Source organism: Haliotis rubra, unplaced genomic scaffold, assembly GCF_003918875.1.
Source record: "Haliotis rubra isolate DU_JTF1 unplaced genomic scaffold, ASM391887v1 Scf671, whole genome shotgun sequence".
Lineage (NCBI taxonomy): Eukaryota > Metazoa > Mollusca > Gastropoda > Lepetellida > Haliotidae > Haliotis > Haliotis rubra.
Window position 1 is genome coordinate 241,828 of NW_025767381.1, and position 27,310 is coordinate 269,137.

The 27,310-nt window shown below is 40.0% G+C and overlaps 1 protein-coding gene and 1 long non-coding RNA gene across 2 annotated transcripts in view; both read right to left on the reverse strand.

Moving 5' to 3' along the window:
- Positions 1–27,310, reverse strand: part of LOC124257762 (leucine-rich repeat and coiled-coil domain-containing protein 1-like) — a 358,457-nt gene that overhangs the window by 148,783 nt on the left and 182,364 nt on the right. The gene's annotated exons all lie outside the window — the stretch shown is intronic.
- On the reverse strand, positions 1,233–13,343 carry LOC124257757. The gene is made up of 3 exons (XR_006893361.1): positions 13,130–13,343; positions 4,630–4,632; positions 1,233–1,243 (listed from the first exon to the last, which is right to left on the reverse strand). It is a non-coding gene; the product is annotated as an uncharacterized LOC124257757 (long non-coding RNA).

Here is a 27,310-nt window from a genome sequence, read left to right on the forward strand (position 1 = left end):
CATCATTCTAACATTTGACTGTTGCAGTACACTGGTGACCTTTCCTGTAACGTTTGACTGTTACAGCATACTGGTGACCTTTCTTGTAACATTTGACTGTTACAGCATACTGGTAACCATCAATGTAACATTTGACTGTTACAGCATACTGGTGACCTTGAGGTGGGGTGGGGTGAGTGATGTGAGTTGAGGTGGGGTGAGGATTTGAGGTGGGGTGGGGTGGGGTGAGTGATGTGATGTGAGTTGAGGTGGGGTGAGGACTTGAGGTGGGTGGGGTGGGGTGAGTGATGTGAGTTGAGGTGGGGTGAGGACTTGAGGTGGGGTAGGGTGGGGTGAGTGATGTGAGTTGAGGTGGGGTGAGGACTTGAGGTGGGGTGGGGTGGGGTGGGGTGAGTGATGTGAGTTGAGGTGGGGTGAGGACTTGAGGTGGGGTGGGGTGAGTGATGTGAGTTGAGGTGGGGTGAGGACTTGGGGTGGTGTGGGGTGAGTGATGTGATGTGATGTGAGTTGAGGTGGGGTGAAGACTTGGGGTGGGGTGAGGTGATGTGATGTGATGTGATGTGAAGTGAAGTGATGTGAATTGAGGTGGGGTGGGGTGAGGTGAGGTGGGGTGAGGGTGAGTGATGTGAGTTGAGATGAGTTGAGTTGAGTTGAGTTGAGTTGAGTTGAGTTGAGTTGAGTTGAGTTGAGTTGAGTTGAGTTGAGTTGAGGTGAGTTGAGGTGAGGTGAGGTGAGGTGAGATCAATTTAAAGTCACATACTGACATGCATGTGTTATCCTACTGAGATACAATCACCCAGTGTAACATCAATACTTGACTCAGACACAGTATACTGACCCCAAGTGGACCTATTTTTGGTTCCCCTTGTCCCTCTTTCAGGACATCAAACAGAATATGTTTGATGAGAGCTTATCAGACTGACTGACTGAGTTTTGGTTTTACGCCGCTTATAGCAATATTCCAGTAACATCACGGCAGGGGACACCAGAAATGGTATTCACACATTGTACCCATGTGGGGATTCGAACCCGGGTCTTCGGCGTGACGAGCCAATGCTTTAACCACTAGGCTACCCCACCGCCCCGAGAGCTTATCAGAAGGATAACCTGAGCCTATATCTGTCTTAAAACAACTGCTATATAATTACAACATTATATAATGGGCACCAACTTTTTACCTATGTCCCTTTATCGAAACATGAATCAAGATATTTTTTTATAACTGTGCGCTTGCAAAGAAACCCTGCAATCTAATTACAACGTCTTTGGCTGTAAATCAGCATTTGGGCAAAATTCTCCATCGAGGAACATGAGGCCACTGTCTAAACCTTGCCACAAACATCTAGGAACAAATAACAACGACCCCTATCCAAAGTATGTCTTCCAGACCCCCGAGAATGAATTAAATAGGAGTCCAACTGAAGTCTAGAATGATTTGGGCAAGTTTAGATAGCATCAGTTCTAGGTATCATTCTGGGCTCCATCTGGATTTTATTGTTGGGAATCATTATACATGATAATATTATTTCCGAGACTAACTGTCAGTCTGCCCTGTCTACACCTTCCTGAAAACAATTAGGATCTACTCACAACGTCCTTGACTGAAAAGGTGCACAGCACTTTAAGCACAATCCCCATTTGATAACATTGAAACAGGATATTTTCAAAGGGCTTCTCAGAAGTGGCCCTCTTGTCTAAACCTAGTTGGAATCTAATAACAACTTCTTTGGCTGAAAATGTGCACCAAACTTTTAGTAAAATCCCTCTTCAAGAACATGAAACGGGACATTTTTTAAGAGGCCTTATCTGAAATGTGCTCTTTGGCTACATATGACAACATCGGGATGTGGGTTCATGCATTAAGTGCTGGTTTATGGTATGGTCTTGGGGTTTATGAGCAAGCCTGGAGAGGACCACTGCACTTGAAGTTTATGCGCAGGAATGCAAATTGATCTTAAATCATTATAGTGCCATCCCACTGAATGGTGAAGCCAAGATTCCCGGGCTTACCATGGCTGACCCCACACTCATAGACGAACTCAGGTTACTCAGCTTCAAAAGAAACGTCCAGAGACCGTTCCTGAGATAAATACTGTTAAACAACAACTCTATCTCCGATTTCGTTTTATGACACAGTTTAATGTGAGTTTCACAATGTGATTTGTGTATTTTAGGAACTGAGTAGGGTTATACACACAATCAGCCGACTCGCTTGACAATCTCTGCATCTTTCATCTGTGTGGAGCTTTCGTTTCGCTCTCTTTCTTTCAGTAATAAAACAGACACATCCTTTCTTGCAAAGAAAAGATTGAATGATTTCAGAGTGCCTTGAACTGTCTACACCATATGATAGACAGGCCTTTTCAACCACCGCAAATGTTACTTTTTCTTTGAAAATGAACAGTCCAAATAACCATTTGTGGTACACTAAGTGAAAAAAGATAGAAGCCACACAGAGCACAGACGGTTGTGAGAGTTCCCGGCTTTGAGCTGTGTAGTGTTCTGTTATTGTCAAGTGACTATACATGCTTGCATGTCATAACCTCCCGCCGAGGTAATTGAGACAACTGACATCGTGGTGGATCTCTGTCCTGTCAAATATTTGATCAAACTCCCAACCCAACTGTCATCGATTTACATCCTCAGAAAAATAATTGTGATTCCCTGTTCAAAACACGAAAATAATCAATTACCGAAGTCTCCACTCAGAGAAATTATTTCTTTCATTATTTCTTTCACACTGCAGCTGTTGGGAGGCAAATGAACCATGTTTTTTTATGGCCAAATAGGGATATTCCTGTTCATATATAAAAAGCCTTCTGTAATATGAAAGTCTGTGAAATGTTGTTTTTTTTAAATTGAGTCGACCAGCTAGACTTTGGCTGTCATTTGTTTATTGTGAAACATCATACTCAGCAATATTCCAGCTATATGGCGGCGGTCTGTAAATAACTGAGTCTGGACCAGATAATCCAGTGATCAACATCATGAGCATCGATCTACGCAACTGGGATACGATGACATGTGTCTATTAAGTCAGTGAGCCTAACCACCCGATCCCGTTAGTCGCCTCTTACGACAAACATGGTTACTGAAGATCAATTCTAACCCGGATCTTTACAGGTCGGATGTTCCTTTTCACATATATAATCCTTGTTAACCCATTCAACACCGTAGGCTGGAAAACCAGCCAGGCACTAGTCGCATCAAAATTATATATAATTTTAGGAACCTAACTAACATATGATTCTTTTATCAAATCTATCACTTTTCACAATGTCTGAAAACACTTATTAAATTTCAAACGACCATATATTATCGACAGTATTAGAATTATAAACTTCTTTTTGCAATGTTATTGAAAAAACAATTCTCGGACACATGCTTCGGCAGCGGGTCCACAATAACATTTCAAAGAGCAAAGTAACGATGTTTCGAGGAAATCATTAAATAAATTGAATAAACTCATGAATAAACTCAACAACAGCATTCATAACAGATGTCAAACGTGCATATAAAATTACTATTTCCATCTTTTTGTGCAATCATGTAATGTAAGTCAAGTCACTGACAAGTGACATCTCGGCTTTCGCCACCTCAATCTTCATGCTCGGACACGATGTTTAATGCGAAAATATATGCATGAAGCATTTTTGTCACAGGTCATAACCTAGCACGATACGTCCAATAAGTTCCATAATTTACGTATAGGTAGCGATTTCTTGCTTAATATGTTCAAAATAGCATTATTTTACCCAAAACTTTTGTCTAAATCTAAAAGTTTTCGTTTACAAGGACGGTAATCCATTGCCATAATATAATTGGCTGCCTTAGGTCACGTGTCTGATTTTGACCAATCACGACCCTTATAGCTGAAAAGTGTCATCAGAAACCAATCTTTATCCAGTAAAATCGCTTCTTACAACTGTGAAAATACTCTCGGCAAGGGTACAGTGATGTTGTTGATGTTCAGAGCTTTCGAACAAAATACCCGACATCAAACGATTTGCCTCCCATGTTATTCATACGAAGCTTCGAAAACGGAGGTATTTTCCGTTGTTGTGTCATGTTACCGAGCGGAAAGCCACTGATATCGGGAAATAGGCTGACCATACATATTATTTAAGAAATCTTTTTATAATAATTTTTTGCTTACGTAAAAATGAAAATATAAACGAAAAAGGCACGGGCATGTTATGACATGTCTCAAATGGAAAGAAATCACCATAGTTTTTGCTTCTTTCGTGGTTTATCTGGACATTATAAATGTAAACTTGCATTTTCATTACAAAAATAAATCTATTTAAGTTGTAGTTGTATTATTTGAATAACATGATAAAAATAAACTTCATATTTATCAACAGTGGGATTAGATCTTTTAAATGGTGTTTGAGATGTAGTAGCAATAACGTTTTACAAGCTTATAATTTCCTTCATAAACATAGGCTTCATCTGTGACCTTAGAGTCTCTGGGAACTCGGTGTCATGGCAGTAAATGCATCTGGTTTACTGGTGTTGAAAGAGTTAATACAAAAATCTGTGCCAAAAGAATTCAGTCTATTTGCCCAAACTTAGCTGTCAGCATCATTTTCTATAAATATTAAATGTTAAAATTGGACCTTACTCAACAAGCTTACAAAACCAAACAGAATTTTACAAGACTCTGGTTTCAGATTGGATTGAATCATTAGTGAGTGAGTGAGTTTGTTTTTATGCCGCTTTTAGCAATATTCCAGCAATATCACGGCGGGGGGACACCAGAAATTGGCTTCACACATTGTACCCATGTGGGGAATCGAACCCGGGCCTTTGGCGTGACAAGCGAAAGCTTTAACCACTAGGCTGCCCCACCACCCCAGATTGAATCATGAAAACATAGGCCAGAAAATGCACAGAATCACACATCCACTCCTAACACAGATATAGAGCCTCATAAAAATTACGTCTCTAGTGATTGATGATTAATTCACATCCAAATCTAATTTAGCTGGAACTATGGGTTTGGATCATCTAACGAGAAATCATCTGAAAATTAAGGAGTATCATCAAAGACTGATACGTTAAATTCAGTTAGTTGACGCCATCAAACCTCGGAGGATCAGCCTACGTACTTGTAATGACAAAGCAGATGATCAAGTGCTTGGAGATTGCCGTGGGTGGCGTGTGCATGCTATCAGACAATGCCTCGTGAAAAGTCCTTTGTCTCCGATGAAATCTTTTCACTCACTGATATACCTAATTGACTTCATGCTACGTGAAAACTTTGATCTTGTTTGTATTCTGCTACAATCTCTATTGTGTTTGGATTTGAGCAGAAAATCTCACCAAGGCTGTGCCTTGCACCAGGCTTAATATGAAAGAGCTTCTGGTTGTTGATGGGTGAGGGAGTGGGTGAGAATTGGGTCTTTGGTGAGTGAGTAAATGAGTAGGTCTTGAGAGTGAGTGAGTGAGGAGTTGGTGGTTGAGAGAGTGAGTGAGTGAGAAGTGGGCGGATGAGAGAGTGAGTCAGGAGTGGGTGAGGGGATGGTTGAGGAGAGAGGAGTGAGAAGTGGGTGGTTGAAAGAGTGAGTGAGTGAAAAGTGTGTGGTTGAGTGAGTGAGAAATGTGTGGTTGAGAGAGTGAGTGAGTGTGTGAGTGAGAAGTGGGTTGATTGAGACAGTGAGGTGAGGTGAGGTGAAATTGGGTTTAACGTCGCGCTGGAGAATGATAGTGGATTGATAGTGAGGAGTGGATGGTTGAGAGAGTGAGTGAGGGAGTGGGTGGTTGAGCATTAGGTAGTTAGAAAGAAGTAAGAGAGTAAAGTAAAAAGAAGTAAAATCGTAGTTAAAGTAAATTAATAAGAATAAGTCGATGGATTAAAAGAAATGAAATTAGGTGAAGATTAGAACAATATGAAATAGTGTCATTAAGAATAGTAAGTAAAGAGTAAAGTCAGTTAAAAGTCATTGAATTAAAGAATCGTAAAAGATTAAAAGAAAGTAATTAAATAGAAATCGTGGAAGTAAAATAAATCTCGTAAAGTATATAGATTAAAAAATAAGTAAAATAAAATCCGATCAGATTAAAGAAATGAAATGAAATAAAAATAAGTTAAAGAAATTGGTCATCATCAGAAGTCGTAGTTAAAAGAAAAATAGTAAAGTAAAAATTAAGTCGTTAAGAAAAGAAGTAAGTAAAAGAAATCATTAGTTAGTAAAAGAAATCGAGTTAAAGTAAAGAAGTCGTTAAAGACAAGTAAGTAAAGTAGAAGTAAAGAGATGAATTAAAGAAAAGTAAGTCGTGGAGTAAAGTAAAATTAATTAAAAAGAAGTAAATGAAAGAAAATCGTGGATTAAAAAAATAAAGTAAAATCGTCGTTAAATTGAATTAATAGTAAAAAGAAGTAGATAAGATTAAAGTAAGTAAAGTAAAATCCGAAGCGTCGTTGAAGTAAATGAAATAAAATCGTCGTTAAAATAAATGAATCCGGAGTTAAATCGTAAAATCGTAAAGAAATAAAATCGTCGTTAAAGTAAGTAAAATCGTCGATTAAAGTAAAGTAAAATCGTCGTTAAAATAAGTAAAAATCGTCGTTAAAATAGAAACCCGTCGTGGATTAAAGAAAAATAAAGTCGATCGTCATCGTCGTCATCGTCGTCGTCGTTAAAACAAGTAAGTAAAATCGTCGTCATCATCGTAAAGTAAAGAGATTAATCATAAATCGTCGTCGTCATCATCGTAAAATCGTTAAAAATAAATAAGTAAAGTCGATCGTTAAATCGTCATAAATCGTCGTCATAAAATCGTCATCAGTCGTCGTTCATCATCATCGATCAATCATCATCATCATCGATCGTCACTAAAATCATCGATCATCATCATCATCGTCGTCGTCATCGTAATCGTTAAAATCAATCATTAAAATCGTCATCGTCGATCGTCGTAAAAGCAGATCGTCGTCGTCATCGTCGATCGTCATCATCAGTCATCGATCATCATCATCATCGCGATCGTCATCATCATCATCATCGTCGTAAAATAAATCGATCATCATCATCATCATCATCGATCGTCATCGTCGTCATCAATCGTCATCATCATCGTCGTCGTCATCATCGTCGTTATCATAAATCATCATCATCATCGTCATCATCATCATCGATCGTCATCATCATCATCGTCATCATCATCATCGTCATCATCATCATCATCGTCATCAAAATCATCGTCGTCATCATAAATTAATCATCAATCGTCGTCATCGATCGTCATCATCATCGATCGATCATCATCATCGTCGTCATCATCGATCGTCATCATCATCATCAATCGTCATCATCATCATCATCAATCGTCGATCTTCATCATCATCATCGTCATAAAATAAATCGTCGTCGTCGTCATCATCATCGTCGTTCATCATCGTCGTCGTTAAAAGTAAATAAAGAAAATCGTCGTCGTTAAAAAAATAAAAATCGTCGTTAAAGTCATCGTAAATCGTCATCGTCGTTCATCGTCAATCGTCATCATCATCGTCGTTAAAATAAATAAAGTCGTGGATTAATTAAATCGATTAAGTCTAAAGAAAGAAGTAAAGAATAGATAGTCGTAAAAATAAATAAAATCGTCGTCGAAAAAGTAAGTAAAAAAATCGTCGATGAATTAAAGAAGTAAGTAAGTAAAATCGTGGATAAAGAAAAGTAAAGTAATAAAGTCGTCGTTAAAAAAGTAAATAAAGTCGTGGTCGTGGTCGCAAAGAAAGTAAAAGAGTAGATCGTTAAAAAGTAAGTAAAAGTCATTAAGATTCAAATCGTCGTAAAGTAAATTAGATTAAAGCAAAGTAAAGTAAAAATAAAAGTAAATTAGTTAGTAAAGTCGTCCATAAAAAAAGTAAAATGATCGTTAATATTGTCGTCGATAAATTAAAATAAAATTAAGTAAAGTGTCGTTAAATAGATTAAATGGTCGTCGTTCATCAATAAAATCGTTAAGTCATCATCATCGCGTCGTCATCATCATCGTCGTCGAGTCGTCACTCATCGCCGTCGATCGTCGTCGTCATCATCAATCGTCGTCATCGTCATCATCGATCGTCATCATCGTCGTCATCATCGATCGTCGATAGTCATCATCATCGTCATCGTTAAAAATCATCATCATCGTCGTCATCGTCATCGTGGATTGTGGTGGGTGGTAAATGATGGTTAAAGTAATCATCATCGTCGTCGTCGCATCATGCGTCATCGATCGCGTCGCATCGATAAAAATAAATAGTATAAAAAGATCGTCTTTCATCATCGCGTCGATAAATAAAAAATAAATAAAAAATCGTCGTTAAAGTAAATAAGTCTGCTCCTATATCAGGTGTCAATTAAGCGTGTGTAAGCGTATGCATATCTGGCCTTATCAAACAATTTCCATTATTCATTCTGTTTGGTTTCTGAAATGTGTGATTTTTTTAGTTATTTCTTTTCAGGGCGTGAAAAGTATTTCCATGAAACTGAGTGAGTGAATGATAAGTGAGTGTCTTGGGTTTTATGCCACTTTTAGAAATATACCAGCAATATCATGGCAGGGAACACCAGAAATGGGCTTCACACATTGTACCCATGTGGGGAATGGGACCCGGATCTTTGCATGACGACCAAACACTTTAACCACTGGGCTACCCCACCGCCCGTAATGTGTCCAGGAAGGAGAGAGGGTGGTAGGCACCAATTCCTCCTCAACGGAAGAAGAGGAAGGGAGGGGTGAAAATAAGGGGGAGGAAGGAGGGAGGAAAGAAAGGAAGGAGGGAAGAGAAAAGATATGGGCAGGGAAGAATGTTTACAGACAACTTGACCATTTCTGTCCACAACTAAAGGTGAAAAAAACCCAAAACATATACATTTCAACCAAACTAGTGACTAATGATACAACGGTTATGAGGCCAGACCAATTATATTTCTTGTTTTACGGATCTTCCTGCCATATTTTTTCAAGAATATGAAAAAGAAAAAAAGAAATTTCCCAGCTCAAAAAATAAAATGTTAATGTTTCTATTGGCCAAAAATGTAAATGTACAAGAAAATGTCTTCAGATTGTTTTTTGCCCCATATACATTTCATAAATTGCCAAAAGTAAAATACCTTTAGTATTTAAAAAGAATATTACTTTGACTGGTGATTTTTATTTTTATTTTTTTTCCCTCCTGCCTTTAGGTTTTCTGAGGACAAAAAGAATAAAATTGCTCTGGAATGACTAAGACTATATCGCAATTATTCTCGCAGATTAAATGCATCATCATTCAGACCCCACTCAAAATAGCCAAGGAACAGCAACACGACAAAATTCTTTATTTAGCTCCCTTGATTTATTCTGAAGTTATCTAGAGGCCTCCCCATACCACAAATTCTTGATGACAATAAATCTTTCAAATACATCCCCATGTTCCTGCTTACAAAATCTTGTCTACAAAAATTACGACCAATAAAATAACATGCTTTGATGTTTCCACACGGCTCTACTTCACTCATACAGTCATAACTATTTTATTTCATTTTGATATTTGGTCCATGCGTAATTGTGTATATTCTTGTGCCATTTCTCTGGCACACATGAAAATAACATTAGGGGCTAGAAAGGCCCTTAAAAAAACTTACAGTCCAAGGCCCCATTCTTCAAAGCGATGGTAACCCTAAGACGATCGTAAGTCCCATACTTTAACAAAGACTTATGACAGTTGTAGAGCTACGATCGCTTTGAGGAACGGGACCCAGGGCCCCATTTCACAAAGTGATCTTAGTACTAAGATGGTCGTAACTCCCTGACTTTATCATAGACTTATGACAGTTGTAGCGCTACGATCGCTTTGAGGAACGGGCCCAGGGCCCCATTTCACAAAGTGATCTTAGTACTAAGATGGTCGTAACTCTCATACTTTAACATAGACTTATGACAGTCGTAGCGCTACGATCGCTTTGAGGAACGGGCCCAGGGCCCCATTTCACAAAGTGATCTTAGTACTAAGATGGTCGTAACTCCCATACTTTAACATAGACTTAAGACAGTCGTAGCTCTACGATCGCTTTGAGGAACGGGCCCAGGGCCCCATTTCACAAAGTGATCTTAGTACTAAGATGGTCGTAACTCCCATACTTTAACATAGACTTATGACAGTCGTAGCGCCCAGGGCCCCATTTCACAAAGTGATCTTAGTACTAAGATGGTTGTAACTCCCATACTTTAACATAGACTTATGACAGTTGTAGCGCTATGATTGCTTTTTGAAACAGGCCCCGGGTGCTGTTGGACAAAGCAACCTTAGTGTTATACCAGTCATAGGTCTATGTTAAGGTATGGGAATTACGACCACCTTAGCACTAAGATTGTTATGTACAATGGCATCCTAGTCTGTGTTCCACAAAGTGATCTTAGCGCTAAGATGATCATATCTCTGATACCTTCACATAGGCTTACAACTGTCGTAGAGTTAAGATAGCTTGGTGCAACAGGAAAACATGTAGTGTCCCATTGCTGTATTGCTAAATACCCTTTAAAGCCATAATCACTAGAGGAAAGTCTATTTTCAGCTGAAAACTTAATATTGTGTCATCGAATTGAGAGTTTCTCAACGGATTTAGACGATTTAGACAGAATTGATCAATTGGAAATAAAATCGGCGGAAAATTGCCATCCCTGTCACTGTTCTTTTGAACTAGGGGCGTGGGTAGCCTAGTTGTATGGCATTCGCTTGCCACTCTGAAGACCAGGCTTCCATTCCCCTCATGAGTACAATGAATGAATGACATGTCTGGTGTTCCCCATATTGTTGTAATATTGCTAAAAAGCAGTGTAAAGCCACTCTCTCAGAGCATATTTTCAGAAGAAACATTTGAATAATAGAGTGCTGAGTGAATTCCTCAGATTGATGAACCTTTTATCGCCTCATGGTGCCTGCTCATCTTGGCTCTTGTGCTATTAGTGGCCAGATTAGGAATGAGATTATCAGACAAGGTCATTACGCTCCATTATTCATTGTTTCACACCAGCCTTAATTACAATAGGGAACATAAGCATGTCCCAGTAAACACTCCATGTGTTTGTGTGGAGCTTAGTGCCCTCCTCTGGGGGTGGTGGGGTAGCCTAGTGGTTAAAGTGTTGGCTTATCATGCCGAAGACCCAGGTGAGATTCCCCACATGGGTAGAATAGGTGAAGCCCATTTCTGGTGTCCCCCGCCATGATATTGCTGCATTATTGCTAAAAACAGCATAAAACCATACTGACTTACTCACAAGTCTCCCTCCCTCCCCTCTCTCTCTCTCTCTCTCTCTCTCTGTGTGTGTGTGTGTGTGTGCACTACGGTACTTGTGGGTGAGGGTCAGCAAGGCTTTATTAAATGAAGCAGGTTATGCATTTATTCTGAAAAAATCTATGTTGGAAACAGCAAAGGAATGCTTCAGGACCAGACAAATCTAACAACAAGTCTGTGAAGTATTACCCCTTTTTAAATAAATAAATTGCAAGCAATTTTATTGGCTATCCAAGCAATGTTTTGTGTTCATGTTTCCATAAACTGACTGAAAGAAATTCAGTCACAGCCAAAAACTGGTGGTGATGCACATTGCTTTGAAGGATGTCACAAGTTTTCATAAGGTTCTTGTCAGTTTTTGGTCTACGGTTAGACAAGTAGTCTGTGAATGTCTTATTGTTCGCGGGAAGAATATAAGAATTGACCTCGATATGTTTTTATGCATTTATGGAGTTAAAAACATTATAACTGTTATGCATACTTAGCGTAAATCTGTTTATATCTCCTTGAAGGCAAAAAATATTGAAGTCAGCTCTTAAAGATTTGCATTTACACATAAAACTAATCTTACAGAATTCAGATTTCATTCAATTTCAGTTTGACAGACTTTGGTCCAACATCTGTTGCTCTGTATGGGGCTTGTCTGCAGTCTGATCTTTGAACGAGTTAGTCGAGCCGATGCCATTTGAACTACAACACAGCTCCATCTTGCAATCCTTAATCTGCTGTAACAATGGTGTTAGTCTGTTACCTCCCACTCTTTATAGTCTTGGCTGCATCAGAGTGAGTGAGTGAGTTGGGTTTTACGCCACTTTTAGCAATATTCCAGCAATATCACGGATCGGGACACCAGAAATGGGCTTCACATATTGTACCCACGTGGGGAGGCTGCATCAGAAACAACTCTATGAACTCTATGAAGTTTCTGAGTGTGCTCGATCTGGGGTAGAATAGGACTTCGGCAACCCATGCTTGCCACAAAAGGCGACTATGCTTGTCGCAAGAGGCGACTAACGGGATCGGGTGGTCAGGCTCGCTGACTTGGTTGACACATGTCATCGGTTCCCAATTATGCAGATCGATGCTCATGCTGTTGATCACTGGATTGTCTGGTCCAAAACTAAACTCACTCACTCACTCACTCTGAGTGAGCTGTATTTCTATGACTGTTATACGATGGGGTGTTAGCTTCAGGTAGCGGAAAGCCTGAAGTGGTGCTGGTCTTAATGTTGGATTGTTTGTTACTTAAGGCCACACTTAGCAATATTCCAGCTATACGGTAGAGGCGTCTAGACAAGACAATCCAGTGATCAACAGCATGAGCATCGATCAATACAAAAATGGCATACGATGACATGTGGCAACCAAGTCAGTGAGCCTGGCTTCCATCCTGTTAGTCGCCTTACACCAGTCGCTAGTCTTAAATGAATGAATGAATGAATGAATGAATGAATGAATGAATGAATGAATGAATGAATGAATGAAAAGGAGGGAAGGAGATGCAGTTGTGATCTGAAAGTGTGCATGTTTTGATTTTTTCCTCGCTTTATATGAAAGTGTGTTTTACAGAACAGGGTATGGTTGTACAAAGCTATCACAGGATACTGTAGCTCCCATATATTTACATAGACTTACGATGTTGTACAATGGCACCCTGGTCCGACTTTCTGGAATGCTTTCTTGACATTGGTCTAGGCTGTCTAGGTGCGTGTCATAGCTGATTATCACGTGCAAGAGTGAGTGAATTTGGTTTACGCCATTTTTAGCAATATTCCCGCAATAGCACAGCAGACACCAGAAATCACACACTGTGTATAAGTGGGAATCAAACACAAGCCATCCCCATGAAAGGGGGAAACTTTAATAATAATAATAATAATTAATTTGTATAGAGCCTATTTTCCAACTTTGAGCTGCTCAATGGTGCTGAACAGGGTAGATAATTTACATATCATATGCTTGATTAAACAGGAAAGTTTTTAGACAGTTCTGGAAGGATTTGTGAGAGCTTGCTGTTTTGAGTTCAAATGGTAGATTGTTCCACAAGGTAGGGGCAACTTTGGAGAAGGCACGATCAGCAAGTTTAGTGGATGTCGAGGTAACCGAGAGATTGTACATATTCTGAGATCGGAGATATCGTCCTGGTGTATACATCTGGATCAGGTCCTTTAGGTAGAGAGGGGAGGAACACTTTGACCACTAAACTATCCCACCATCCCATCAAGTTCAAGACACGAAAGACAAAGCTGCAGTTGAAATAAATCCAGCTGGGAACTGTTGACAAGCTCTCAGCTGAACACCCCTTTAATTACAACTAGTGAGTGACTTTAGTTTTACACCACTAGCCATATTCCAGCAAAATCACAGCGGGGATACCAGAAATGGGCTTCACACATTGTATCCATGAGGGGAATTGAACCTGGGTCTTCAGCATGGCGAGGGAAAGCTTTAACCACTAGGCTACCCCACCGCCCCTAAATTTAACTAGGCTACAGAGGTGCATCTTCAATAGTTTGGTACAAAATGATCTTGTTTCCAGAATGTTATGGTGTGTGTTATTGATAAATAGTCACTAGATGGCTCTGCATTATTAATCTCATTTCACACCCTGATACTGTCCACATTAATAACAGATATAATCCTAGCCATGAAAACTGAGAAAATACCGCATTAATCATACATGTGCACATTAAATGACAACAAGACAGCTCAATCAACTAGGAAGTATCTACAAAGTTTCCCCCTTGTGCTTGAAGTGAGGAAATGTCCAAGTTAAAAGGAATAACTGCTACTGAGGAAAACACTGTAACAGCTTCAGGCCCTAATAAAGAGAAAATAGAATCGCTTACATTACCATTAAATCCTCAGGGGTTTGTCGAAACAGGATATGAGATTTCAAAAAAAAAAAAAAAAAATCTTCTTCTGTATAATTTACTGAAGATAGTGACGTCTGAAGGCAATTTAATGTTATTTTTACACTGGAAATAAAAAATTAACTCCCACAATGTGGCAGAGTGTGTGAGCTGTGTAATTTGTTAAATCATCCGTTAAACCACCATAGTGATGAGTAGAGACTACGACCAAATCCCATTGACAAACATCAGTCATGTATTGTTTTCCAGCCAGACTCACATACATCAACACCTTGGGCCCAATATTCAAACCATTGTCTTAAAAAGGAATAAACAAATAAGCAGAAAAAACTACCCACGAAGATCTGGGTTAGAATTGGTCTTCAGCAAACCATGCTTGTTGTGGGAAGGCACTAACTGGTTTAGGTGCTCAGGCTCGCTGACTTGGTTAACACATATCATCACCAAATTCATCTAATCACCTCCAAACCTCACCCCAGATCCATCCAATCACCTCCACACCTGACCCCAGATCCATCCAATCACCTCCAAACCTCACCCCAGATCCATCCAATCGCCTCCAAACCTAACCCCAGACCCATCCAATCACCTCCACACCTGACCCCAGATCCATCCAATCACCTCCACACCTGACCCTAGATCCATCCAATCACCTCCAAACCTGACCCTAGATCAATCCAATCAACTCCAAACCTGACCCTAGATCCATCCAATCAACTCCAAACCTGACCCTAGATCCATCCAATCACATCCAAACCTGACCCCAGATCCATCCAATCACCTCCACACCTGACCCCAGATCCATCCAATCGCCTCCAAACCTAACCCCAGACCCATCCAATCACCTCCACACCTGACCCTATATCCATCCAATCACCTCCAAACCTGACCCCAGATCCATCCAATCACCTCCACACCTGACCCCAGATCCATCCAATCACCTCCAATCCTGACCACTAGATCCATCCAATCGCCTCCAAACCTAACCCAAGACCCATCCAATCCCTCCAAACCTGACCCTATATCCATCCAATCACATCCAAACCTTACCCCAGATCCATCTAATCACCTCCAAACCATACCCCAGACCCATCCAATCACCTCCAAACCTGACCCAAGATCCATCCAATCAACTCCACACCTGACCACAAAATGATCAGAGCACGTGGCAAGAACACAGTACTGGTTTCCAGTGGTAGGTCAAAATTTGACCTAGATGTGTGAAGACCATTTTTAAAATGTGACATGCCTAAACATTTGCAAATTTAAAACAACAAAGCCATAGATATAACGGTCCTGACTGCAAGCCCAAACAGATTCCATTGGGCATAAAAGGGAAAAGTCATTATACTAATATGAACAAAAAGCTGAAAATCAGACACCAGGCATTCCTGAAAAGGGTGAGCATGCCCTGCCTCTCTGTTACTAGCTTTACACCACACATTAGCATCTCCCATGATGAGTTATTGGATTTGGGAGTGCTGCAGAGCATCTAATGCCTGGAAGTTTCATTTAGGACAGAAGGCTTTGAATATCAAAATGTCAGGGTAATAAAAAATCAACACCACCAAAAAATCTTTTAAACATAATGCTTATATTACATTGTAAGAGACAAAAGTTATCCGTTATTTTGCTTAGCAATCTCTCTCTTTCTCCTGTCCTAAAATCTCACAGTTTAGAGACAGACATATTGTCACTCTTGAATGTGATTGCATAATGAAAATATGGATGACATGTATCCATGACAACTCTAACCAATTTTCTAGCCGAATGTGGAAATCCCATCAGGATCAAATTCTTTCTGACACATTTTGACCAAACAGGTATCAGTGTCACAAATCTGAGTCATATTTTTTTCGAATCCGGGACCGAGAAAAAACTCGAATATCAAATGTGAAATGAATAAATAATACGAGGATCAAATCCCATTTAACACTGGTTTCAAACAATCAGATAGCAGAATACACCAATTCCCTTTACAATGGATGGTAATTATGACCAGGAATATTCGCAGTGGTCCTCAGTTCCTCGGAGCCTGACCATCATCTAGATTACATAGACATGGGACTACAAGGGCACTTTTCGGGGGCTCTAACAGGTGGCCATAAAATGGCTAATGGCATTACAAGCCAAGCGACTGAAGTATTCAATCAATGTACAGTATCAATATCAGCAGAACAGTCATATCTGAAGTGGGATTAATTCCACCTCCGATGGTAATCAATGTTCCCATGTCACAAGGCAGAATGCTTTGGTAACTGATAATTGCAGTGGGAGTGGGTTGATTTGGGAAAGGGGTGACCTATAATCCTTCATGAAAGGGGTGACCTGTATTTAGATCAAGCAGAAAAAGAGAGTGAGGGAAATGAAGGTGTTACTGGTCTTTATGTCAGGGAATCTCTAAGTGAACTCTCAGTGTTAAAGTCTTAAATGGCAATGGTCATTTCTTCTCCAAAGTATGCTGATCTTGATGAACAAGAATTCAGTTGGGGGAGAATTAAGCAGCAAACCCCAAAGAGAGTGAGTTGGGTTTGATGCGTGTTTCCACAGAATGTTTGTCATACGTCATCTAGGAGATTGTGTCAGCCTAATTTTGGACGAAACCTCTAAGGATCTGCAGGATCCCTATTAACTTATTCTTGTCTGAAGAAGCTTCTCAAGAGTGAGTATGCATGGTTTTATGCTACTTTTAGTAATATTCCAGCAATATCACAGCGGGGGACACCAGAAATGAGCTTCAGACATTGTACCCATGAGGGGAATCGAACCCAGGTCTTCGGTGTGTCAAGCGAATGGGGAGTGGTAACCTTTGAACACCGTGGAAAGTAAGTAAACGATATGCTCGGTAACTATACTACTATTTAAACACTGTGGAAAGACAAGTAAAAGATATACTAGGTACCTGTTCTACCCTTCAAACACTGTGGAAAGACAAGTAAAAGATATACTAGGTACCTGTTCTACCCTTCAAACACTGTGGAAAGACAAGTAAAAGATATACTAGGTACCTGTACTATGCTGTCAAACACTGTGGAAAGACAAGTAAAAGATATACTAGGTACCTGTTCCACCCTTCAAACACCATGGAAAGACAAGTAAAAGATATACTAGGTACTCCACCATATGGAGACAAGCAGAGGCAAACTAAGGACTACTTCTAGCCTGGAATTCCAACATTCCATGACAAATATAGTACTGGGTAAATGATTACATGAAATAACACACCTACAAGCTATGTTTAATTCTGGTAATCCACACTTTATTTGTCTCACCTGATATTGTTATTACTGATTATATCAGACAAAAGTCACTTATTTGCCAGGCTATCACTGTTTTTTCATGGATTGTCCATAACCAACCTTTCATTAATATTTGTTCCAATTATCGTCCTAAGCACAAATGTCAACAGTATATTAGATGGCAACCAGACAACAGGAGCCATCTGAAGATGAACAAAAGATAGGAACAGACTGGACAGTATTCCTCCATGTTGAATGCGTGTACTACTTGTACTACAACTGTTAGCATTAAAACATAAAGATAATTCAAATAGAGATATGATATTAAGACAAACTGTAATGCTTCTGTGCGAAAATAAGCTCAATTATCATAATTATGTTATTATGTTGGCGCCATGTCTATGATTATTTGTTGTATTCAAATCACTCAATTGTCCTGTTGATTGGTTGGTTTCTGTCTCAAACCAAGATAATACAAATAGGTTAATTGTGCCTGATTACATTCCAATTCGGGCAGTGAGGTAGCCTAGTGGTTAAAGTGTTAGCTCATCATGCTGTAGACTTGGGTTCGATTCCCCACATGGGTACAATGTGTGAAGCCCATTTCTGGTGTCCCCCGCTGTGATATTGCTGGAATATTGCTAAAAGCTGACGTAAAGCCATGCTTACTCACTTACTCTAATTCCCTTCAACATGCAGCTAATCCAACAACAGTGAGCTTGTGAGTGATATTGATTTAACGAATATTCCAGCAATATCATGGCAGGTATACAAGAAACAGCCCTCACCAGCAATGGTCCTACACATTATACCACACACAGGGAATTGAACCGAGGCCTTTCGCATGACAATGGTTGATCCACAAGGCATCCTCCACAACGGGCCCGTGAAGATCTGGGGTAGAATTGGTCTTCAGCTTGCCACAAAAGGCGACTATGCTTGTCGTCAGAGGCGACTAACGGGATCGGGTGGTCAGGCTCGCTGACTTGGTTGACACATGTCATCGGTTCCCAATTGCGCAGATCGATGCTCATGCTGTTGATCACTGGATTGTCTGGTCCAGACTTGATTATTTACAGACCGCCATATAGCTGGAATATTGCTGAATGCGGCGTAAAACTAAACTCACTCACTCACTCCTCCACAACTCCTTGTCTGTTTGTATGGTGTTTAACGCCACACTCAACAATATTCCTGCAGTCTGACAATCCAGTGACCAACAGCATGGACATCAATATATGCAATTGAAATGTGTCGACCAACTAAGTGAGCCTGACCACCCGATCCTTGTCTTCTCTTACAACAAGCATGGGTTGCCAAGGACCAATTCTAACCCGGATCTTCTTGGGTCCACAGTCCACTAGTCACACCAAATCAGCTGACTGTACACAGGATTTCTTTTTACAAAATATGAATGTACGGGTTAAGTCCCTACACCTAACTGCACAAACTGATCTCTGTACTACAACTATCATAGGACTAGCTTAAAGATGGGACTTATCATCATCCCAGCCCTAAGTTTGCTTTGCGGACCAGGGCCATCAGGGTCATTTTCCAAGGCTATTAATCCTAGTGACTAAGTAAGCTTTTAGACTGATTTCAGCAATATTTCAGCAGTATCACAGTGGAAGACACCAGAAATCGACTTCACACACTGTACCCTTGTAGGGAATCAAATCCTGTTTTTTTTGTCATGACAAGTAAACCCTTTAACCACTTGGCTACCCACTGCCCCTCTTAAGTCAATGATAGACTAACACAGGCTAATAATAGTCATTGCATTCAGATGCATTTTGTAGAATGGAATCAGTACTTATCGCAAGAGGCGGGTTGGGTTGCCTGGCGATTAAAGTGTTCGCTCGTCGTGACAAAGACTCAGGTTCGGTTCCCCACATGGGTATGTGTGATGCCAATTTCTGGTGTCATCCATCGTGATATTGTTAAAAGTGGCGTAAAACCACACTCACTCACTCACTATCGGAAGAAGCATCAAACTTTCATAAGGAGATGAATACAATGCTGACTACAAGTCGTCATAACAGACTACAGCCATATAGCTGGAATATTGCTAAGTGCGGCGTAAAACTAAACTCACTCACTCACCAGTCATTATACCCCTGCAATTTGAGGTGTTGCTCTTTCTATCAATCAAAGCTTTGTACATTCTCTGGAATAGCTGACTGTGACATGAAACAGCAAATATATTTACCCAAACTCACAGTGGGGGTCCAAGCAAGTGCACACGTTGATGCTATCTTCCTGTCAGTCCATTATTGATGATGCACACAATTGCATGACAATCTCAGACAACGACATTATAATCAACTGATGGGAAACGTAAGTGACTGAAAGAACCAATCCTGTACGTCTTTCATCAGCCAGATTACGGAAATTGATACTATCCCAGAAAACAAGATAAAAGATTCCACTGCTTACATCTTGTCTGATACAGCTGACAATCGCTTCCAGGGAACATGGGACCGTCAATAGTGGCATCACGCCAATATCACACAATGGTGACTACAACATCAACTGTCAATCATCATCAGGCTTCAAAGTTCACACTCCAAATGTTCATTTTCATATGCAGCTCAACTTTTGGTAGGGATATCCTGAGAGTCCAGATGATGGGAAAATGCAAATTGTTGCTCAGAGATGTTGTCATGCAAACAGTATAGTCAGTGAGCGCACATTCCCTACATAACAATGTTTTGCTACTTTTGAAGCTCAATTTGTAAATTTATCACAACTATGTGACAGACATTGGATATAGGTCTGTTCTGACTTGGCATTGCACAGATTTAGGACAAACATTGGATAAAGGAGGTCTGTTCTGACTTGACATTGCACAGATTTAGGACAAACATTGGATAAAGGAGGTCTATTCTGTCTTGGCATTGCACAGATTTAGGACAAACATTGGACAAATGAGGTCTGTTCTGACTTGGCATTGCACAGATTTAGGACAAACATTGGATACAGGAGGTCTATTCTGACTTGGTATTGCACAGATTTAGGACAAACATTGGACAAATGAGGTCTGTTCTGACTTGGCATTGCACAGATTTAGGACAAACATTGGATAAAGGAGGTCTGTTCTGACTTGGCATTGCACAGATTTAGGACAAACATTGGATACAGGAGGTCTATTCTGACTTGGCATTGCACAGATAAAGTACAAACATTGAATACAGGAGGTCTATTCTGACTTGGCATTGCACAGATAAAGGACAAACATTGAATACAGGAGGTCTATTCTGACTTGGTATTGCACAGATAAAGGACAAACATTGAATACAGGAGGTCTATTCTGACTTGGCATTGCACAGATAAAGGACAAACATTGAATACAGGAGGTCTATTCTGACTTGGTATTGCACAGATAAAGGACAAACATTGGATACAGGAGGTCTGCTCTGCTCTCAGATACCCCAAACAAGACAAGCATTGGTTGCTCGAGATCCATCCATACGGGGACAAGCATCAGGGTGCTGGAGATCAGCTCTGCTCCAGAATATTAACAAATTTTGATATCATTCCATTTTACAGTTTTACGCTACTGTTAGCAATATTCAACCAATATCATGGCAAGGACACTAGAAATAGCTTCACACAATGTACTCATGTCTGGAATTGAACCCGGGTATTCGACATGATGAGTGAATGGCTACACTACACCACTGCCTCCAAAGATATTGAAGCACAAAAGCATTACTCAATTACCCAGTCAACAACCAAAGAAATGTTATGGCGGAGACATTAAAACTGCACCCCACTGTCTTGCCAAAGAAACATATTTTGGAAAAGTTTTTCTCTTTGTGAGCAGCTGAATCTCTGCACTTTTCCACAGCAGACTTATTTCGAAATTACATCGTTTTTATTTTCAACCAAATCAGAGGAACAACATGACGATGTCACTGGATTGTCTGGTCAAGGACTGTTTGTCTGGTCAAGGACTGATTGTCTGGCCAAGGACTGGATTGTCTGGTTAAGGACTGATTGTCTGGTCAAGGACTGGATTGTCTGTTCAAGGACTGATTGTCTGGTCAAGGACTGGATTGTCTGGCCAAGGACTGTTTGGTCAAGCACTGGATTGTCTGGTAAAGGACTGATTGTTTAGAGGTCACACTAGGTGTCGTCACCAACTTTCAGTGACCCACTCAGATAATTTTCTCCACTATTTTCCATTTTAACATACATTGGAATCTGTTGGGTCATATAATTGAGGCTGATTATTCTCTGCCACTGAAGATTTATGATCATTTTTTACAATTTCTAATAACATTTTACATTTCTACTGTTCTATAACATTACTTAAATCCTTGTTTGACAATTTGATTAGATTTTCATCCTGAATTAAAGATTGAGGAGACAGGATTTGACATTCAGAGGCGTTTTGTTAACATCAAGTGGGAACGTTTCAGTGAATCATCTTGTAAGTTGTGCAAGATGTTGCAACAGAGAAGCGTTGAGCCTCCACATTTCTTCAATAATCAATTTGACGCCAAGCCTATACACAAACTTGTCTGGACATATATAGACACTGACAGTCGCATTTATCAGAAAATAGGAAGGACATAACCAGACAATTACCAGGTAGCCCAGCAATAAAGGTATTTCCTTACCACATAATATACAGTTTTCAATCCATTGCCTTGTTTTTGCTGCCTATGCTGTTGATAATCTATAATTGCTTAAAGTGGCAAGACATCTTAGTCAAAGTGGTAAAACATTCACAACATGATAAAAATAACTTAGATTAATGCTTTTTAAGATTTGTTCCCTTTTGGTAAATACAAAAGGTAGACACATGACTGTGTCTCTGAACATCCATGTGTAACTGACTAAATTGAGACAATATGTATCATGGTTGCAGAGTGAGTGAGTGAGTGAGTGAGTGAGTGAGTGAGTGAGTGAGTGAGTGAGTGAGTGAGTGAGTGAGTAGTGAGTGAGTGAGTGAGTGAGTGAGTGAGTGAGTGAGTGAGTAACGAGTTTGGTTTAACGCCACTTTTAGCAATATTCAGGCAATATCATGGTGGGGGACACTAGAAATGGGATTCACACATTGTACCCATGTGGCGAATCGAACTCGGGTCTTTGGCATGATGAGCGAACGCTGAAACCACTAGGCTACCCCGCCGCCCCCTCATGGTTGTGGACTGTTTTTCCACAAGTGTTTTACCCTATGAAGATACCAAGTAAATTCTCAGTACCTTGCCTTCAAGATTTCATGTCAGAGGAAGTCCCCCGTACTCCTTGCATATCTTATAGGGGTGACTATTGAGGGGGAAACAACTATTGCAACAGCGATAGTCTATCGCAACATACTATTGCGACAATGATAGTCTATTGCAACATACTATTGCGATAATGATAGTCTATTGCAACATACTATTGCGACGATAGTCTATTGCAACATACTATTGCGACGATAGTCTATTGCAACATACTATTGCGACAATAGTCTATTGCGACCAACTGTTGCAATACAATTGCAATAGTTTGTTTCTCCATGAATTGTCTCATTTGAAGTCATTTCCCAAATGAATGCATAGTTTATATGAAATAAAAACAAGCTGAAGTAGTTATTTTCTGACTTTTTAATAGCTGACAAGAGTTGATAGTCACACATACTATCGATCCATCACTAGTTCGATTCATTGGTACAGCCCTAATGTCTTTTGAGCAAAATTGGCAGACTCGGTGTCATGTCATTGTCAGTGGATGAATGAACATTACATGTTTGATTGTAACAACATTTGAAGTGATGTGTGTTCGCCACATGAGTGTTTGGATTGTGAACAGTGAGTGAGTGAAGTGAGTGAGTGAGGTGAGTGAGTGAGTGAGTGAGTGAGTGACTGAGATTGGGATGCTGTGTTATGGATGGCGGGTCTGTAAACCATCGAGTCTGGACCAGACAATCCAGCAGCATGAACCAACATGACATATTGAAGCTGGGATGGTGTTTGGATTGTAACACCAACAGGTGAACCAACATGAGGTGAGTGAGTGAGAGTGAGTGAGTGAGTGAGTGAGTGAGTGAGTGAGTGAGTGAGTGAGTGAATTTGCGCCGAGTATTTTACGCTGCACTCAGCAATATTCCAGCTATATGGCGGCGGTCTGTAAATAATCGAGTCTGGACCAGACAATCCAGCAGCATGAGAACCAACATGACATATTGAAGCTGGGATGGTGTTTGGATTGTAACACCAATGGGTGAACCAACATGACATATTTAGAAAAGAATTGTGTTGGTGTTTGGGTTGGTAGAGGGGAAGGAATTTACATAAACATTTTTACACATAAAAACCAAAACCAGCTTCCCCTTAATGAACACAGTATGATTAAACCTGCATTTTAGAAGAAAAAACTATGATGCAGTAGGTTTTCTAATCTGCCACTCAGGAATTCTCTATCAGTATTCAAGTGACATACACGTGGAAGAAAAAGGCCCCTTACAACACAGACAACTGGGAATTGTTCCAGCGGATTCTGTAACCTGTTTCTTTCAAAAATCAATGAAATGAACAGGACATGATTTTATACTTTCATGGCGACTTTGAAATGCTTTCAGATGAGATTCCCACAATAAGGAAATGATACCTTTTCAAAATTTCAATGCTGAATTCCGAGATTTCCATTTCAAGCAAGAATCTTCAGAAGACTCAAAAGTAATATACATGACTATAAATGTACCAAAATATGAGAGTCACAATCAACATAATCATCATTAACATCACCATATACCAGTCATCAACATCATAATTGCCATCAATATACAGATGTATAATACTGAAGGTACTTATTTTGACAGATATTTTGGGTGAGGGTACTTATTCCAAGCAATACTCCACACCACAAAGGGACATGCTCAAAGCACGCACAAACAGCACAACATTATTACCCAGATAACCCAAGCTGCCTGTGAGTCTCTAGAAGGTTATATCCATATGACTCATCCCATCAGGTACCCATTTTCTGCTGGGTGAACAGAGGAACTTTTGAACAAACTAATTTGCCTAAGGTGAGACCACATGCATCACATGCTTCGTTATGGGGCAGGACTGAAGTCTTAGAAACTCTCAGGAGTCAAGCTGCCAAACACGGTCACCCATCCAAGGACTCTCCCAGCTCAACATTGCATAACTTGAACTGATTTGTGACCTGAGCTCTATTAACAGGACCATGCCACCAACATCATCTTCAGCTTGAACATCACTATCCTCAACATCAGCAACATCATCAACAACACCACAATTGCCATAAACATTAACATCACCATACCACCAACATCATCTTCAGCTTCAACATCACTTTATATCCTCACCATCAGCAACATCATCAACAACACCACAATTGCCATAAACATTAACATCACCATACCACCAACATCATCTTCAGCTTGAACATCACTATATATCCTCACCATCAGCAACATCATCAACAACACCACAATTGCCATAAACATTAACATCACCATACCACCAACATCATCTTCAGCTTGAACATCACTATATATCCTCAACATCAGCAACATCATCAACAACACCACAATTGCCTTAAACATTAACATCACCATACCACCAACATCATCTTCAGCTTCAACATCACTATCCTCAACATCAGCAACATCATCAACAACACCACAATTGCCATAAACATTAACATCACCATACCACCAACATCATCTTCAGCTTGAACATCACTATCCTCAACATCAGCAACATCATCAACAACACCACAATTGCCATAAACATTTACATCACCATACCACCAACATCATCTTCAGCTTGAACATCACTATCCTCAACATCAGCAATAGAAAATAATGCATAGTCATATCAAAGTGCATCTCAATTTGATAGTGCTCCATCTTCTTCTGAAAATGCTGCACTGCCATAAGTTAATGCTGCAGCAAAATAATGTGGTTGGAAAGCTCGTACATCCTTAACGTTTGATTGATCTGATACAATTAGCTGTAGTAGTTGCTGACTGACAAGGTTTGTAAAGAAACCGAGAAATTAATGCTCGCTGACTTGGTTGACACATGTCAACATATCCCAATTGCGCAGAATGATGCTCAAGATGTTGATCATTGGTTTGTTGATAATTTACAGACCACCGCCATTTAGCTGGAATATTGCTGAGTGTGGCGTAAAAATAAACTCACTCACTCACTCAAGAACTTCAGCTGCAAACAGTGTTTGCCCATGACTGAATAGTATTCCTGGTATATCAACACAATGTTACTTCATTTTTCAAATACCCATGAAGGTCCGGGTTAGAATTGATCTTCAACAACCCATGTTTGCTGTAAAAGGCAACTAACAGGATCAGGTTGTCAGACTCGCTGACTTGGTTGACACAGGTCATCGTATCCAAATTGTGTAGATTGATGCTCATGCTGCTGACTACAGGATTGTCTAGTCCAGACTTGATAATTTACAGGCTGCCGCCATATAGCTGGAATATTGCTGTGTGCGACATTAAACAACAAACAAACAAATCCCATGTGCAGAAATATATCAAACATATAAACTGAACACAAAGGGAAACGACCAGGAATATTTTTCGGGATCTTTTTATGAAACTGTGTGACTAAGGACTACAAAAAACAAAATATCTGTCAAAATATTCAAGATCCCAATATTCTTTTCAGTACATGACATGAATGTCTTCACAAACCACAATGACATAACTGAGGTCTTATTACAAAAGGTCTGTCCGTTTCTCCTCTAACCTCATGTAATCGGGCTGTAATTGTTCTTTTGAGTATGGTCCTGGGCAGATTTAACAGGCGCCAATGGTACAGGGCTACTTAACATACACTCTCAAGATAAAAAGCAAGAATAAAACACATCCGCTATCTGCTATGGACGCACACAATCCACCATCGCTACGGAGGAATCATGTTGACAAAACTTTCATACCATCATCAATTAAACCAACACAGGAGATATTAATTGTGGAGAGGGGAAAAAAACCAGGAAAATCCTGTCTGAGAATTCCATACGAGAATGACAGAACTCTAACAACAGCATCGATAACATCAAGTTGGGTTGAATCAGTGGTGCGATCCTGTCACAGTGTTTAGCCCTTTGACAAATAACCTGTTCAATTACGGGATTCACAGGCACAAACACATTGGACAGCCAAACCTGTGCATGTCAGATAATTATAATCGTTATCAAAATATAAAAAGACGGAAAGGGTCATTGAGAACTCATATTATTGCCGTATCCTGCGATAAACAAATAGGATAATAATTTAGGAGATGATTTGCCGAAGCAATGTAAACTTTTCACTACAGATGTAAAACTGGTTTGATGGTGGGATAGAAAAAAGCTGCAGCATCTTGATGTCTACGTCAATATTTTCCGTCCCTGCAAATGCTGAAGCTGATGACAAGGATGACAGCCTGGTCTTTCTGAGCCATCTAAAATCTGCTTAAAGATTTACTTGTTCTGGGGTTGAGAAATGTTTTGTGCTCTGTAAGTTTTTGATTTATTACAACTTGTAAGTTAAATGGAAGTTTTAAAACATTTGAGTGAGTGGGAAAGTTTGGTGGTGGTCCTGTGAGTGGTTGAGTGAGTGGTTAAGTCGTTTTTGAGTAGAGGTTGAGTGGGTGGTTGAGTGAGCAGTTGAGTGGTTGAGTGGGTGGATGGTAGGGCGGCTGAGTAGTGAGTGAGTAAATGGTTGAGTGTGTGAGAGGTTGAGTGAGTGGTTGATGAGTGGTTGAGTGGGTGGGTGGGTGAGTGAGTGAGTGAGAGTGGTTGAGTGAGTGGTTAAGTGAGCAGTTCAGTGGGTGAGTGGCTAAGTGAGTGGTTCAGTGATTGAGTGAGTGGTTAAGTAGTTGAGTGAGTGGTTAAGTGGTTGAGTGAGTGGGTGGTTCAGTAGTGAGTGAGTGGTTCAGTGGTTGAGTGAGTGG